The sequence below is a fragment of the Microcebus murinus genome, chromosome 5, assembly GCF_040939455.1.
Source record: "Microcebus murinus isolate Inina chromosome 5, M.murinus_Inina_mat1.0, whole genome shotgun sequence".
NCBI classification, from domain to species: domain Eukaryota; kingdom Metazoa; phylum Chordata; class Mammalia; order Primates; family Cheirogaleidae; genus Microcebus; species Microcebus murinus.
In genome coordinates, this window is record NC_134108.1 from 108,718,964 (window position 1) to 108,736,803 (window position 17,840).

Genomic DNA, 17,840 nt, shown 5'->3' on the forward strand with positions numbered 1-17,840 from the left:
GAGTGAGATGGTGGCAGTCTGGGCTTAGCGGCTAGAAATGCCAAAGAGCCTTTCTTTGAAGCCATTTCTGCATCACTCCCCCAAGATCTGCTACTTCAGGGTCCAGCAGAGACTGTGGAGAGGGTGCAGTAGCAGGCCAAACCCGGCCCATTTCACTGGCCACACCAGAATCTAAATGCCAAGAGTACAGAGATTTTTCGCCAGCTTTGCTCCACACTATCCCCTAAGTGCCTATAGTAGCACCTGGCAAATCATAAGCACTCAACAGTCAACTGATGTTGCGTGTGAGGGCAATTTCAAGAGCTGAGACAAGCAGGGCGCCTACACACAGGAACCTCTTGGGAGCCACAGTGATGCAGGCACATGGCCCTGAATGAAGACTTTTTGCTCCCTGGAGGCCAGCAGTCCTGGATGGAGCTCTGCATTCAGGGGACAAAAAAGGCAGAGATACTCGCCCTCCCTCTGGACCACAGCAGAGAGAGCCAGCCTCCAAATTCCTCCAGCACTGCCCCCTGTATGGACCACCTGTCCCAGCCACCTGGCTTTGGTCACTCACTCTGGGCCAGAGCCAAGCCCCCTACTCCAGGAAACCTGGCCAGGGGCAGGCCCAGGCAGTGAGGAGGAGCTGCCTTCTCTCCCTCCCCACCTCCTCCTTTTTAGGTTGCAGCGATAATGAGCTCATTCACTGCTCTTTTTCCAAAGAAAAAGAGGACCTTTTGTACCAGGGCTTGGATGCTTTTTCCTCTAAGTGCAAGTAAGGAACTGAGGTTTGACAGTCAGAAAAACAATTCTCCAGCCAGCCTTCAGCGGGCAGGCAAAGCCGCACATCTGACACCCAGCAAAGAGCACAGAGCAAGCACCACCTCTCCCCCTGCGGCCGCAGCTAAGGGAGGTATTCTCCTCCAGCCACAGAAACGACTGCAGGCTGGCATCTGATTGCCCGTTATGTCGGAGAGAAACACAAATCTGACTGTGGGGCAAACTGGGGAGTGGTGGTCTCTACTCAGTGGTCCCAGCAGCCCAGGGACAGGTATCGGAAACAGCGGGTGGGCAGCACCAGGGCAGGGCTGCACTGCCCCTTGAAGAAAATGCCTCCTCCTCCCTCCATGCACCCCTTTCTTTGGCCCCACCCTGTTCAGCTGCTGCCTCCTTCAGCAAACAGCATGGTACAGCAGGGATTGGCAGAGACAGACAGGTGAGTACCCTCGCCCTCCCAAAGACTCCGTTTTTAATGCACAAAAATGGGGATAGATACACTGCCTCTCGTATAGGGTAGTGTGGATTAAAGATATCATGTACATAAAGCATCTAGCTGAAGGCCTAGCTCACAGTAGATGCTCAATAAAAAGTTAGTCTGCTTTCTGCTTCCCTACTATGCTCTGAATGCTCCAGCCTAGTAAAATCTATTTTTAAGTTTTACAAATATTTTTATTTACATTTATTTTTTGAAAAGTAATACATCCACATGATTGAAAATTCAAAAGACACAAAGGGTTAGAGAAAAGCCTCCCTTTCGCTTCTCCTGGTTGCCTAGTTCTTTTCTCTGGAGCAACCAGTGTAACCAGTTTCTCATGTATTCTTCTAGATCTATTCTACCCACATGCAGTGGGAGAATCACCACTGCAAGCATGGTTTATTCGCTGTTCCACCTCCTGGACATGGCTCATGGTAAACAGGTGACCTAATGAATGAATGAAAGAATGAAAGTGTAGTGTCTACTTATTTAGGGCCAGCAATGGAAAAGCTGTTCTCCAAGGCCATGCAGAGTGCCAAGGTGAAAAGGGCCAAAATGGAGGGGTGACTCTAAGGTATCCTTTGAAATAAAGTCAAATCATCTGCATTATATATTTTGTTATCATCATAATCACTTGACACCCAAATACCCAGCTGGATGGTCCGATCAACATCTCCTGGCTGTGCAATTTGTGAAATTTTGCCGAATGGCCTTTTGAAATCAGAGTGAGCAGAGGCAACACCCCTGCTGCCTCTCTGCTCTACTCCTTCCTGCCTGTCTGCCCCAGGAGTCACCCTCCTGTTAGCCAGCAGAAGCCTAGGTTTCCAAGGTGGGCAGGTATGGGACACCCAGAACGACTGCTCCCTGACCAGGAAGTGTGTTGTGCTTCTGCGAACCTCCATAGCTACACCAGACTAAGACAATTCTAGTCCACAGTGAGCTTGGGGTAATCGGCAGTTTGTTGACAGCTTGTAACCCAGAACTCCTTCCTTAGCAATTGGAATCTGCCTTGCTGGAAGGTCAGGAACAGGAGAAACATGGCAGTGAGGAGGTCTTATTTGGACACTGACTGGCAGGTCCCACCCCAGCACCCAGGCAGAGCTGCCTGGGGCTGTGCAGATGGGAGGAGCTAGAGCTCTTCCTGCCAGGCCTCACCCTCCTGGCCCAGAACCAGCAGGGAGGAAATATGATCATTTCAGTCTAGACAAAGAAGAGCGGTCAGACACAGCAGGTATCATTCTGATCTACACACTTGGTGCAGTTTAAGCATTTAGGCTTGAGTTAAAAAACAATCTGACTAGGCTGCTTTCCCAGAAATGTTCTGCATTTCAGGGGAAGACAGAGGCAGGTGGAATGCAACGTAAGGGCACAGTTTAGTGTTCTCTGACGTTTTTAGAGAGAGATGGGAAATGGCCATGCTCTAATAGTACACTTTTCATGAAATGACAGAGAATCTAAGGTCAGGACTTGAAAATTATCACCATAATGGACTCATATATTCAAAAAAGGCTTGGAAATGTTCCATTTTCAAAAAATATTCAGGATGAGTCTATTTGGACTCTCCTACCCCAGGCTGTATAAAACATATTCCCCATATGGCTGAAGACAAAAACAAAAACAGACTCTAGAGATACTTCTGCTCAGGCCATCTGACACCTGCTTTTTAGACCACAGGACCCTGGCTGCCCCCAGGCCAGCACAGGAGGTAGGGTTCTGCACGTGGAGAGGCCTCCCTGCTATGGCCAGGCTGCCGAGCCACGCAGATGACACCAGTCTTCTCGATGAAGACAAGGAGTCAAGGGAGGGGGAAGAAAACCTACTCCAAGTGTTGATGGGTCTTCCATGTGCCAGAAAGTGTGCTAGGCATGGGCAGTCTGCAGAGGGACCACTAGTTTCTGTGCAACTTGGCTCCAAGGCCCGTGAGAAACTTCCCTTCCAGGAGATGGTACAAGTTAGAAGCAAAGGTTGTGTTTAGGGCTCTCATTTGGGGCCCCATGTGGAAGAGGATGGGAATCACCTTCTTCCTACTTTCCTTCGGTATGAATGGGACGAGGGGCGAAGCTTCTGTAATCCTCCAACTTCAGTTGGCGCCTGACAACAGACATCCCTGAGGCGGGAGGACCACCTGAGCTCAGGAGTTTGAGACCAGACTGAGCAAGAGTGAGACCCTGTCTCTATAAAAATAGAAAAATTAGGCAGGTGTCATGGTTCACACCTGTAATCCCAGCTACTCAGGAGGCCTCTACCCCCTTTCTGCTGCCTGGGGAGCCGTCTATGCCCTAGGATTTCCACACCAGTTGGAAAACAGACAGCAGTCTCCTTGGGCCTGTCCCACAGGGCTGGAGACACCGTCTACCTCTCCTCCTTCACTCCCAATGCCTATTACCTTAGTGGTCCAGAAACACACTCTGCTTTGCATTGTTACTTCCCTGATTAACTGTTTTATGGTGTGTCCCAGAGACATCATAGAACCATTACAGGTAAGGACCCTGTTTCACACTGTGTTTCTTTTAGATCCCAGCCAGTGCTGTGTACAGAGCTGGCACACTGGAGGGATTCGGTGACAAACAGTAACAGCTACCACCTATTAAATGCCCATGCTGGGCCAGTCATGAGTACACTAATCACTCTCACACTAATGGAGGAAAAGGGAAAGACAGCCAACGCTTTCACTACTTCTGGACCAGTGTGGATTCGCTAGCTCTCCTTCCCTCCCCATTTTCATCCTCCTCCAACCTCCCTGGGCTGTTGGCACAGAGCTGTTGCTCCCCAGCGCACTTCACACTTGTCAATGGACAAGAATCCAAACTCTAAAATAATTTAAAGAGGTTTATTCTGAGCCAAATATGTGCGACCACGGGCTACAGAGCCACGCCTGAGAAGCCTTGAGCAAGTGGTCTCGCAGTAGTTGGGTTACAGTTTGATTCATACATTTCGGGGAGATGGGAATTACATGTAAAGTCATAAATCAATACATGGAAGGTGTATATTGGTTTGGTCCAAAGAGGTGGGACATCTCAAAGCACGGTTATGGTAGGTTTAAAGATTCTTTGATTTGTGAGTGTTTAAAGAAATGAAGCTTTGTCTAAAGGCTTGGAATGTTTTAAATTAAGATAAAGAAGTCTGTTAATCAGAGACAAGCCACCTGACATGTACCCAGACTGAAGTGATCTCTTCAGTACACTGATGGCCTTGCAGGTGTGGTTTAAGGTTTGTCTTGTACAGCCTTAGGTCTGTTAATGAGTTACAAAAGGTATCTCCAAGAAGGGAGGGGGCATGACAAGACATGTCTGACTTCTCTTCTCATAGCCAGCAACTCGGCTTTAGGGCATTTCTGGGGTCCCCTTGGCCAAGAGGGGGTCCATTCAGTTAGCTGGGAGGCCTAAGATTTTATTTAAGTTTACACACTCCACAACTACCAGCTGGCCCTTCTCTAAGCAATCCTGAAGAGCCTCAACTTAGTGCCAGGCAGACATATTATCCCATTTTTCAGTGGGGAAACTGAAGCTCTACTCCGTGGGCACTGCCCGTTGATGGCACTGCCTTCACTTCCGGTAAGTGCCATTGGCAGCTTAGCCTGCTTCCTGCTGCAGAGGGACTAAGTGGCAGCCCCTCTCCTCCGGCTGGCCGGCCTTGCTTGGACAGCGCTCCGCACTCCCAGAGCACAGGGCTGAGAAACTGAGCCTTCACCCCAGCCTCCCCAGATGCTCGGCGCCCTCCCATCCGGTGACTGCTGACGCCAAAACTGGTTCCTTGAGCTGCGCTAGGAACCTAAAGACTGCTGACAGCTGCACTCGCTGGCCAGAAACCACATAAGAATTCATCACCATCTCTGTCCTCTGCCTCTCAGTGGCAGACAGGCTCTCAGCCTAGAGTGGGCTTTGATTCCACATCTGAGAAAGGGTCACCGACCAGGGTCTGGGTAATTTTTTTCCTTCTCCTCCCAGACTGAATTGCACAAGGCCTCAGAAAAGACAAAGACGGATTGAAGTAAATTATTTGTCCTGATTTTCTAACCTTGTCAGCTGCCTTTAGAGGAGGGAGGCAGGACAGGGTGGGGGAGGGGAGCGAATAACTTATCTGCCAAAGCTCCCGCTGTCCTTCCCAAGACACAACAGACACCGTAGCTCCGCCAACAGTGAGGAACTTCTTTCCACAGAGCAGGCTGCTAGTCTCATGCTGCCTCACCACAGGGGCACTCGGATTGTTACCATGTTTATTGTTGTCCCCCCAGTCTCTTCCTTCTCAATCCCCCTTTTCCTACTAGGCTGAGACAAAGGAACTGTTTTGTTTCAAATGTGCCTTGTCCTTCTTCACTGACCAAGGCAATGATTAGACCCTGTCCTTTGTGTCTGCCCCAGGCTGGACTTGGTGAGGAGAGGAGAGCGAGGACCCTGGGCTTCTGCAGTCTAAGTGTCTAGCTCCCCTCGGCCCTCCCCACTTCTGTCTTCCCCACACCCCTCAGTGACACTGGGTCTTCATCGCCAGAGCACCTGACACCCAAAACGTTACTAGCTAGCCCTTTTCCTGACCCAAAGATCGGGACTTAAGCCCCACACCTGCAACTTGACAGAAAAGAAATACACAGACATGATATGAGGATGACAGAGAGGAAATGCATGGAAACAATACTTGCTGAATGACCTTCTCATACCGGAACAGACTATTATAAAGGCAATCTTTTACTCAAAGTCCCAAGAAACTGCTGAAAGAAGAAAAAAGTTGGGAGACCTAGATTCCAATTAGCTTTATTATTGCTTGCCACATAACTCTGGGTTATGCGCCAAGTACTGGCTTTAATAAGTGGGACAAGAATCTAAAAGATTAATGAGGATTATGTATCTGGGTTCTAGTCCAATGTACGCAATCCACTTTACTTCGAGGAGGGGAGGCACAGGAGGGGGCAGGTACAGAAACCTCAGAAAGGCTGCAGTTATCTGAAACACTGGGTCACCCATCTTTTGGTCCTTCTTGCACCACCGCCAACCTTCAAGTAGCCTTTCCTTTGGTCTAATTCTTTCACAATGTGAATTGCATTACAGTGCACTGCACTGGTAGTCCGGCTAGGGATAAAACCAGCCCAACGAACACACCCGAAACTCACACTGAGAATCAACATCCTCAGCAGTGTGGCCAGGGAAAGAGGTCCTACAGACATCAGCTCCTCAGATTCTACAGGGGAACATCTGTCTTGTAATATCACGGTAGTCAGATGCAGAATTTTGAGCATCAAATTATATACACTTAAGATGTAAAAAACAAAAAAAATCATATATACATAATATAAATACATTATCAGGATCCATTAATTGCCTTGAGATTTCCTGTACTCCTAATTACCGCTGAACTAACATAATAAAATAGGAAGAAGATGGATAAATGAAGTTGATAAAGTCCCCAAACTTCATTTTAAGGTACTAGTTGAAATCTTTCAGATAAGACTTACACAAAAAGAGCACATACTGCATTGATTCCATTTATATGAAGTTCTAGAACAGGCAAAACTAATCTATAATGGAAAAATACCCAGAAGAGGGTGCCAGGGGAGGAGGCTGGGTGAGGACTGATGAAGAAGGGCATGAGAGAACTTTCTGGGATGATGATAACATTCTGTATCTTAGGAATTTGGGTTACACAAATAGATGTATTTGTGAAAACTCATGAAATGGCAGACTTAAGATTTATGCATTTCACTTTGTATAAATTTTACCTTCCATCTCCTCAAAAACCTATATACAAATATTAAACTCTAGTTAATGATATATACATACACTGAAGTGTTTAGGAATAAAATGTACTGACGTCTGCAACTTAACTTGGAAATGCATCAAAAAATAACATGGATTGCTGAGCAGACTGAGGGTGGACAGATGGATACAGAGACGAAGCCAGTACAGCAAAATGCTAGCTACAGAACGCAGGCCCTGTGTCATGCACACATAGGCAATCTCTGTCTTTTAGGTTTTCTGTACTTCGAAAATTCCCAGAATCAAATGCTTGGAAAAAATATCAGGATCAAATCTTTTAGAGAATAACAAATTGTTTAAGATCAATATTGGTTTGAGTTTCACTTGTCATAAACTCTGCTCAACATGCCATAAGCAAAGACATGCCCAACAGGCCAAGGAAACAGAGAAAGGAGTGTGGGACAGCTGACCTCCCTGCCACTCCCTGTCATAAGCTTTCTGGGTGGAGGGCTCTCAGCACAGCTTCTGTGCGTGGTCTGGCTTTCTCTGTTTGGGAGCCCAGACCAACTCCAGCCTGACAGTCTGAACTCATTATCGGCGTTCCCAAGGACAAGACCCTGGGAAACTGGCTTACATTAATTAGACTCAAAAGAAATTGATCCCACGTCAGCCAGTTACTTTAGCATAGTAAGCAGCACATTAGAATACTTAGCTAGTAGAGTATGTTTATATGCTCTACTGCCTGAAACCAATTATATTAGGAAATCAAATACACCCTCAAAATACTGTATGTAGTATTTTGTAGTGGTGTAGGTGTATAGATTGTGTTGAAAGCTTATTCATCTTTCCCGAAAACTGAATTCAGGCACTAACAGCAAGGTATTCCCACCCCACCCTCTCCTTGGAAAGCACTGTTGGTCAACGATGTTGACACTTGGGCCTTGCGGGGCTGGTAGGTTCCGGGCTTGAGTGCGGTACTCACTGCACTGAACATCAGCTGTTCTCCCAGGGATTCAGTTCTTCCTCACAACCACCCTGAGGGGGAGCTAGCATTCTTCCAACTTTAAAGAGAAAACTAAAACAACGTCCACAGTCACAGCTAACGATATGCAGCCATTGCCCAATTCACTACCCAATTCATGGCGTCCAGCTTGTTTCAGCCTAGCTTATGCTCTATTAAAGCTCAGGGTAGAATTTCAAATATATTGGACTGAGAACACTGGAGAGGCAGTGTATAAGGGTGGAAAGAATGAGGATTTCTGAATTTAAAAACCCGGCCAGAAGTGGTGGCTCACACCTGTAATCCCAACACTTTGGGAGGCTGAGGTGGGAGGATCACTTGAGGCTAGGAGTTTGAGCTCAGCCTGGGCAACACGGTAAGACTCTGTCTCTACAGAAAAAAAATTTTTTTTTTTTTTGAGACAGAGTCTCACTTGTTGCCCAGGCTAGAGTGAGTGCCATGGCGTCAGCCTAGCTCACAGCAACCTCAAACTCCTGGGCTCAAGCGATCCTCCTGCCTCAGCCTCCCCAGTAGCTGGGACTACAGGCATGGGCCACCATGCCTGTCTAATTTTTTCTATATATATTAGTTGGCCAATTAATTTATTTCTATTTATAGTAGAGACAGGGTCTCGCTCTTGCTTAGGCTGGTTTTGAACTCCTGACCTTGGGCAATCTGCCCGTCTCGGCCTCCCAGAGTGCTAGGATTACAGGCGTGAGCCACCGCGCCGGGCCTCTACAGAAAATTTTTAAAAATAGCCAAGGATGATCACGCACGCCTGCAGTTCCACCTACTTATGAGGCTGAGGTGGGAGGATTGCTTGAAGCCAGAAGTTTGAGCTCAGCCTGGGCAACACAGTGAGACTCTGTCTCTACAGAAAATTTAATAAATGAGCCAAGCATAACTGTGCACGCCTGCAATCCCATCTATTTGGGAGGCTGAGGTGGGAAGATTGCTTGAGCCCAGGAATTAGAGGCTGCAGTGAGTGGTGATCACACCACTGTACTCCAGCCTGGGTGACAGAGCAAGATCTGTCTCTTAAAAAAGAAAAAAGAAAACCCAAAAAACCCCACAACAACACCAAGTTCAAATTTTGGTTCTGCTACTTAATTAGTTGTGGAAACTTGGACAAGTCACTTGACTTTGCTGACTTTAATTTCCTCTTTTATGAAGTGTGAAAAAGTCCCTCATTCATGGGATCATTGTTACGGGCAAACGACTTGACTTATCTTCTTTAAGTCTCCTCAAAGGCAAAACACAGAAACCAACACAGGATTGCTGGAAAGATGTGAGACTGTAAGGAGGTCTGAGTGCAGGCTTTGGTTTCCAGACGGTGCTCTAATGAGCAGTTAATTTATTACAACTGAAGTTTGAGCAAACTGTGCCCTGCCTAAAAGACACACGGTCTTCATGTAATTCATTCATTCATTCCCTGAATGACATCATCCTAGAAGACAAGGTTCTTGCTGCTGTAAGCACAGATGGTGAGATCTGTTCCTCTTCCAAAGGCAATGACTGTCTGTCCATGTTGCTGGGAGATTTTAGTCCCTGCCATTTCCCAGGGCCATAGCAGGAGGTACTAAAAAGCCTTCCCAAATTAAGTCCTTAGAAAAACAGGGTTGAGCCTAATAGTCATTTACTTTTCACTCTGTACTGCAACCCACCTGGCCAGATGCAAACCTTGCTTATACTGGGAAACATCTGCAGTCCCTGTAAAACCACAGATGCACACAACCCAACTCCTTTTCAGTTTATAGAGATTAGAAAGGGCTTGCACTCAGGATTCACATTCATCTGGTTCCAAAGTAAACAGAATTCTACCTAACAAACAAGTTAATCAAAACCCAGGTTTTTTTCTTTTTTTTTCTCTCTCTTTAAGGTAAACCAGAGGGAAAGGGCTTCCTTCTGGCAGAAAATGTTTAGAATATGCTGTGTGAACAAAGGCTCACTTCCTGGACACTCAGCTGGAGGCGGCTTCTCCATTCAGGACAAAATGTTCCATGTGAGGGGGGTGCCTTTCTGCAAGGCAGCTCTTGGGCCAGAACCTGGAGGAACTAAGACAACACAGAAGGGAGGAGAGGGAGTAGGGGTGGGGGCTGGAGGCCTGTGCGCCGCCATCCCTCACACTTTAGAGAGAGCTGGCACCACAGGGCAGGGTTGGCAGGTGGTGAAACATGCAGGGTTTGTGGAATCAGCGAGCAGCCCGACTGTGAGCAAAGTGCTTGCACCCCACAGTCTCAGCTTGGTCATCTGTAACAGGGTAACAACACCTTGCTTGCAAGTCTGTTAATGACCTCCACTTAACTAACCTGCCAGTTAGCCAACTGCATGCCAGCTATTCCCCCAGTGAACGACACCAACACTGCTCACGTCCATAGCGCAGGATGCCCTCGCACAGCCGTGCCCTTCCGCTCCCACCCACCCAGTGCTATCCTTACCAAGAATCCGCTGGGATCTTTTCCAAAACTGCTTAGGATGGTTATATTTGTTGATGAAAATACAAAATTTAACTAAACATTACATAAATGATGAAACAAGTGCAAAAGAGCTATTTCTGTGACCAAGTAGATTCTTTGAAGAGATGCAATCATGAGGTCATTTTTAAAAATGTGCTCTTGAGTGAAGTGTGGCTTGAGAAATAACTTGTAAAACATTCTGAAAGAATTCTACACTCAGATTGCTCCACAAGTGGCTAAATTGTGGCTTTCCTTTTAAGAAACAAACTGGAAACTTTAGTCAATGGTGTTTTTCAGATGTGGTTCATGCAATAAAAAGAGGACAGGGAACTCAAAATGAGCAGATCACACTGAAAGAAAAGGCCCTAGCGCCACATCAAAAGACAAAGATGCACGTATATCCACTTGGAGTAAATTAAAATGTTTGTAGTCCTTTTAAAAATGACTTCCTCCTTTAACAGGGTTTTGTAATTAACCAAACAACCCTATCCCAAGTGGCCATATGAGAGGCTTCTGCCGGAACGATGTACCTGCGGACAGCCCCTGCGGGAGGGAGCCGGCTGCAGCACGGATAAACAGGACAGCTGCCGTTACTACTGTTGTCAGTACAAGGGCTGCTCCACAGAACTGTTCACACCACCAGCACCATCAAATAAGTCTTAAATCCCAAAGACACAAAATCCCTGTCTGGCTGGTGAACCATCCTAGGTGACTCCAGAATACTTTCAGTCCACCCTCTTCCTCATCATAGTTCCTGCTAGAACAATGCCTTATGCTTTCCTTGATTGCTGCCTCCACCCAGGGCCAACCAGCAGGGCTGGGTGATCTCCAGGTTACAGGCCACAGGCTCTTACAGTCTGTCACCTCAAAGGCTACCTCCTTACAGAAGGCAACTTCCAGCTTCCATTCAACTGCTTACAGCAGGCGGTAAACAGGAATTGCCCTCAGCCCACCCAGTTCTCAAGCTGGGAGCACAGAGTCAGAATGTTCTAAAGTTAACCAAGACCCTTCCCCCAAACACAGTCTTCCTACCCACCCTGGCAGACTGTGGCGCAGAGAGGCAAAAGCAACTGCAGTCCTCCAAGACTCACAGACGCATTCTGAAGCTCAAGGGCTCCAGGTCATCCAAAAGAAAATGTCTAAGCTAGGACCTAATGTGTATCTGACCCCACCGGCAACCCCATCAGGGAGTACAAAAAATTATGGAAATAACATCCTTCTGTCCCCAGATATAATCATGGAGAGTAAGATACATGGAAATGCTCCACAGGAATGACAGGTACACAGAAGACTATTTTCAGGGTAAGAAAGCAGAGCTAAGGAGTACAGACAGGAGAGCAGTTGACATGCCTGACCCTGGCTGGAGGCCTGATGGTGACTCCACTTATCCCCCACCCTCCAAGCCACACTGCTGCTGCTCCTGGGGAGCTCAAGCTCGGGCCTGGTGGGCCTGTGCCTCCTCTGCAGCCAGCTAACTCTTCCCCCTGTAATACCTTCCATGCCCAGTTCGACTACCTGTGCTCTTCCATGCGTGTGTGGTCTAAGAAAGTTTTCAGAGTCAGAGCAAGGCTTTGTCCCTGGTTTGTCCCAGTGGCAGAATGCATAACTCACCTAACCCTCCTCTGGAAAGAGGAATGCTAATGCCCACTTTACAGTATGCTATGGGGATCGCATGCAATGATGACACGGGCAGGGTGGCTGGCACACAGCAAGCACCCAATGGGCACAGGTGCCATGTCAGCCCCCTTTGTGGACTGGCTGCATCGAAGGCCTCTGTTTAGAATTCCTGCGGCAGAGGCAGGCGGGCTGCACCACACTTCATACGCTCCAAGGATGGGTCCTAGTCCTTTGACACACATGCCTACCTCTTCAGCTTCTTTTGTAGTTCTCACTCTGCTCCTACCAGGTACTGAGCACTAGGTGGGCTTAGTTGATACTCAGTGGAAAAACACACAAAGACCTTTTAAAGTGGTCAAACCCTAACTGATTCTTAGGGGGGGGAGGGGTATGTTTATGACATACATCTTTCTTGGATCTGAGATTTTTTTCCAAAGAGGAAATGAGAGCAGGTTCCCTCGGCAGATGTGTGGCATCTTTCCACCTAAAATTCTTCCAATTGCACCCTCACTGCCTCACTGCTAAGTTTCTGTGTCAGCATCTCTTATATTGGCCTCATGCTGACCTCAACCACAAGGACTTTAAAAAAATGAAATGTACTTTGGAAGGCCAAGGTGAGAGAACTGGTTGAGGCCAGGAGTTCAAGACCATCCTGGGCAAAAAATCAAGACTCTGTCTCTACAAAAAATAGAAAAATGAGCTGGGCATGATGGCCTAGCTACTCAGAAGACTGAGGTGGGAGGATCACTTGAGGACTTTGAGGTTGCAGTAAGCCATGATTGCACCACTGCACTTTAGCCTGGGCAAGAGAGTAAGACCCCATCTGGGGAAAAAAGGAAAGAAGAAAGGAAGGAAAAAAGGAAGGAAGGAGAGAAGGAAAAAAGGAGGGAAGAAGAGAAGGAAGGAAGGAAGGAAGGAAGGAAGGAAGGAAGGAAGGAAGGAGGGAGGGAGGGAGGGAGGGAGGGAGGGAGGGAGGGAGGGAGAGAGGGAGGGAAGGAAGGAAGGAAGGAAGGAAGGAAGGAAGGAAGCAAGGAAGGAAGGAAGGAAGGAAGGAAGGAAGGAAGGAAGGAAGGTTGGTTTCTTAAATTCCAAAGAACATATTTTATAATACCGTGATTTCAGTAACAATAAATGACTCATCCATGTGCCAATCACCTGGTTTAAGAAATAGAACATGACCTTCCTGGCATCACCTTGCCCTCTTCCCTGCTCCAAGGCCACCACCATACTGAATTAACTGTTATGATTCTCTTGCATTTTTAAAATTTATGTCATCTATGTCAATATTCCTAAATAATAGAAGTCCTATCTTTTTTTCTAGGTACAGTAAAGTCAACAGGAGCACAACCACATGTCCCTGAGGCAGTCCAATAGGTTCTGAGACACAAGCTCAGAGAAACGGACTCCATTTAGTTGGTGACAACTGGGAGATCACATAAGACCCAGCATCTGAAGAAACAGTGGTGCTGGTAAACAGAGAGCAACAAGCCCTGGCTTCTTGTTGGGCTGGCAGTGTGAGGACTCTTGAGAAAACCCATTCCCTATATGGGCAGCAACGTGCAACAGCCGGGGTGTAAAGATCAGGTTCATATACAACCACATGGGATAACTAGAAAGAACACAGCCTTTTCAAAATAGGCTCAGTGAAAACTGCCCACCTAAGAAAGGCCCTGTGGACTTATATTCTTAGGTTTGTTGGCAAAGGAGTCTTGCAAGTTGCAATTATGGAGTACATGAACTTTCTCAGGAAAGACATCAAGAAAAGTGGCATGCAGGGAGAGAAAAGGCAAAAAAGATGGCCACACAACCCTCTCCACTCTGTGAGACCTTTGCATTGGGAGATCCCTGGGCCACCCACCCTTCAAAGAATCACCTCCAGCCTCAGCCTGCACGAAGATTCCAGGGCAACCACAGCCCACCAGACTCAGCTATTTGTAAGCATTGATCCCTGCCAACAACTGTTCTCTAGGGGCTCTGTACGTATGCCTGAGAGGCAGGGCCCTTCAGTAAAGGAGTGGGAGCTACAACCTCAAGACAACATCTAGAGAGATGGGTCAGAGGAGCTACGGAAAAGATCTAATTTATTAATGTTTGACTAAAACCCAGGACTACTATTTTAATATTTCCCATAACTTTTTAACATCCCCATTGTTAGCTATGTATTGGCTATTTTCTGTAAACCTCTCAATTTCCCATTTATGTTTTAATAAGCAATAAAATCTTAAGAGGGGAATGTGTGCTTATTTCAGATAGAACAAAACTGGGAGACACTGGAAAGCCTTGTTCCTCCCCGCAGAGTTCTGGGATATGAGGAAAGAGGGAGGACAGAAAACGGGCAGGCACACAAGCAGGGGCACCAATCCCTGAGGTCTACAGGAGAGAAGAAGGGGCTGAAGGGCAAGCTTACTGGGACCTCAGAGTCCCTGACAAAAGGTCAGGGGTGCCAGGCTGGGCTTCCCAGCTCCACTGTTAACTGGGGTACAGGAACTTTGTCTTCTAAGATTCTACCCCTTGTAGAATCAAATGCTTGAGCAATAGTTAACTGCTGTAGAGAGAGCACAAGTTCAGTCTGTAGGAAGTAATCAACAAGAGACTTGTTTTTCTCAAACATCTTTGAGCTCAGGCTATGTGTGTCTGTGTGCATACATGCATCAGAATCTCAAATATGCCCCTACACAGTTGGAAATAAACACGATGGCTCTAGTCAAAACTGTGAAGTACAAAACCTCTAACCTTTTATTTCCCCTTTGCTCCTGAAAGTGGCAGTAAGTGAGAACAGCTGGCACGGGGACCAACAAACTGTCCTTAGGCCCTCGCCACCTCACCAATGGAAACGGAGGACAGGAAGATGCAGGCCACAGGAGGCAGAAAGCTGCAGATGCAGCAAGCAGAGACCTTGGCTATCACCCACACAAATCGCTCAGCTTCGCAGGTGAGGAAACTAAGGCCCAGAGAGGTTAAATAATTTAACTGAGGGGCAAGACTGGTAGTGCAGGGCCAAACCTTGCTTCTTGCCTCTGCCAAGACTCCCCACTGATTTTACAACTAGGGAAGTGGCAGAATATGTAGCAGCCCTTGGTGAAGATACTTGCTATATACTGAGTTGTGTTCCCAAAGTCATGTATTGAAGCCCAAACCTCCAATGCAAAAGTATCTGGAGAGAGGGGCTGTGAGAGACCATTAGGGCTAGATGAAGACATGAGGTAGGCTTTGTAAGGAGGGCGAGGGGGAAAGAGAAAGAGATAGGTCAATCTGGCTCTTCACCACCTGAGGACACAGTGAGACAGCAGCTTTCTACAAGAAAGGGGAAGGGCCCTTGCCCGGAGGCAAACTGGCTGGAGCGTGATCCTGGACTTCTCAGCTGCCACAACTATGAGAAATGAATGTCTGCTATTTAAGCCACCCGGTCTATGGCATTTTGTTACAGCACCTGAGCTGACTAACACAATACTTTAGCTTCCAGAGGGCTAACCCTGAAGGAAAAAGTCCTAAGGAAAATTAAGCTTCCTCACCTCCCCTCTCCACATCCCTGGGAGAAACACACACTTTCCTCCTTCAGGAGAATGGCGTCTACGCAGAGCACTGCACTGTCCCACTTCAACAGGGAGACACATGACAGTGGTCCCTGAACTGGGCAAGTTTATGGGCCATTTTTTCCCTATCATTGGGAGGAATGGGCATGTTGTGAGGTTGTTGAACTTTTCATCAGGTCAGATAAAGACTTTAAAATTAACATGATGGTAGTAAGATCTTTGTGACGATAGAATAGTTCTGAATCTCAGTTGTGGTGGTAATTACATGAACATGATAAAAATGCACAGAACTACACACACGGACATGCAAAACTGGTGAAATGTGAATAAGGTTGGGTGGATTGTTCCAATGTCAGTTTCCTGGCTTTGATATTGTCTTAGAGTTATGCAAAATGTTGCCATTGGCAGCAACTGGGTGAAGGGTACTGATTAAAGGACCTCTCTGTGCTATTTCTACAACTTCCTGTGAATCTTTAAGTATTTCAAAACAAAAAATTTGAATAAAGAAAAAAATATTTAGAAGTTAACATGAAAACTATCCCTTTGTTTTATAAAAGAAAGGAGAATTAAAGTATTAATATAAAGAAAGGGAAAGGATGAATAGAATCAGAATAAAGGCAGTTGACAACCAAACACCACCAGCACCACAACAGTCCTCATTGTCCTTTTCTCCTTCTAGGGTGGACTAGTCAAAACTGTGTGAAGATGATCACAGTAAGAACGCAATACCCCAGGCTCCCAGGCCTCCCCAGCCGGGCAAGCAGACAATGTGCCGGTGGCCACACCCAGAGGGACGCCTGAGTAAAGCTCCCTTTCTTTCCAGCCCCTGTTGGCTTCTGACAGTTCTCTGCTGCCTAGAGAGACTGGAAAACAACAGTGGGATAGGATGAGAGTGGAGGTTGGATCTGGAGGAAGGGGCAAGCTGGCAAGAAATTTAAGTTTTGCTTCTGCCTCTTAACAGTGTCCAGAACTCTCTGCTTTCCTCTTTTCCTCCACCAGAGCCAAGAGACCTGAAGCCAGCCATCTATGTGCCCCAGGTTTTTTCATTCACTCCATCTGTCCTCTCCCTGGCCTGACTGAGACCCACAGTCTATTCCCACAGCACCCTCTCCCTGTCTCCTGCCACCGCCCGGATCCTCAGTGCTTGCCTGCCCACATCCCCTCCACCTCAGGGGCAAGCCCTACCTGTGCCAAGACAGCAGTGGTGTTCCTCAAAGACCTCAGCACAGGGGACAGTGCAAATAAGAATGTCTGAGAAGCCTCAGTCTGAGACCGCTGATACGGGTAGAGCAGCCGCTGTCAGTACCTGCCTATATGCTCTTGGCACTCATTTCCAAGACCACCAACCTGCCAGTTTCCAACTGCAAGCACCTGCAACTCTCTGAGCAGTTTCTCAGGCCACCAGAGCCCTCAAGGCCTGTACACTGGGTAGAATGGAAGTGCCAGGGGATTATCGGCCTGCCCCTGCTCCCACTAGGAGCAGGTCTCACCCAGACTGAGTGAAAGTGGTAGATAAATAGCCCTGCTCCCTCAACCCTAAGTAATTTGAGTCTCCCAGAGTTCCCCAGCCCAACTGGTAACCGGCTTGGTAACAAATCCTTTATTGGTTTCCTTTCTTTCTCACTCCCCCACTCCCCTATCAGCTCTTCCTTGGATTGCTCCCCAAATAAAACTATTTGCATTTAAATCCTCCTTTTGAGGGAACTTAACCTAAGATAGGTGGTCACAGGAAACCCTCAATAATTGGGAAATTAGAGCCAGAATTTCAAATACGGATGAATGTATCTCTGTGGGTGTCTGAAGAATGTACATCTGTGTAATGAGAAAAATCGCCAACAGTAAGGCCACTAGCAGATACTAGAAAGCTAATAGGGTAAAAAACTATAAAAACTTCATTTGCCTGGGTAATACCCATTATAGTCATTTATATGAACCACTTTTCATTTGCCTAATTACTACTGGCACAATAACTACTATGTATATATTAAACGTGTCAGATAAAACTTGCATTAAATTTTATTTGATTGCTAGTGTTATGCAACCCTATGCTTGGTTCCTGTGTGTTCAAAACTGGGTGCTCACACTGCATAGTCTGTTCATGAGTAGAGGGAACACTGTTGGGACCTGGTGCTTAGAGCCTGCAGGACAATCACCAGGAGAGCTTGTTAAAACACAGGCTGGGGCCCGGCCCCAGAGTTTCTAATTCAGGAAGCCTGGAAGAGGAGGGGAGGTTGCATTTCTAACAAGTTCCCAGGGGAAGGTGATACAGTTGCTCTGCAATCACACTGTGAGAACCACTGCTTTAAAGTACCA

At 47.0% G+C, this 17,840-nt stretch overlaps 1 protein-coding gene across 4 annotated transcripts in view; it reads right to left on the bottom strand.

Moving 5' to 3' along the window:
• Positions 1–17,840, bottom strand: part of ANKS1A (ankyrin repeat and sterile alpha motif domain containing 1A) — a 189,187-nt gene that overhangs the window by 35,244 nt on the left and 136,103 nt on the right. The gene's annotated exons all lie outside the window — the stretch shown is intronic.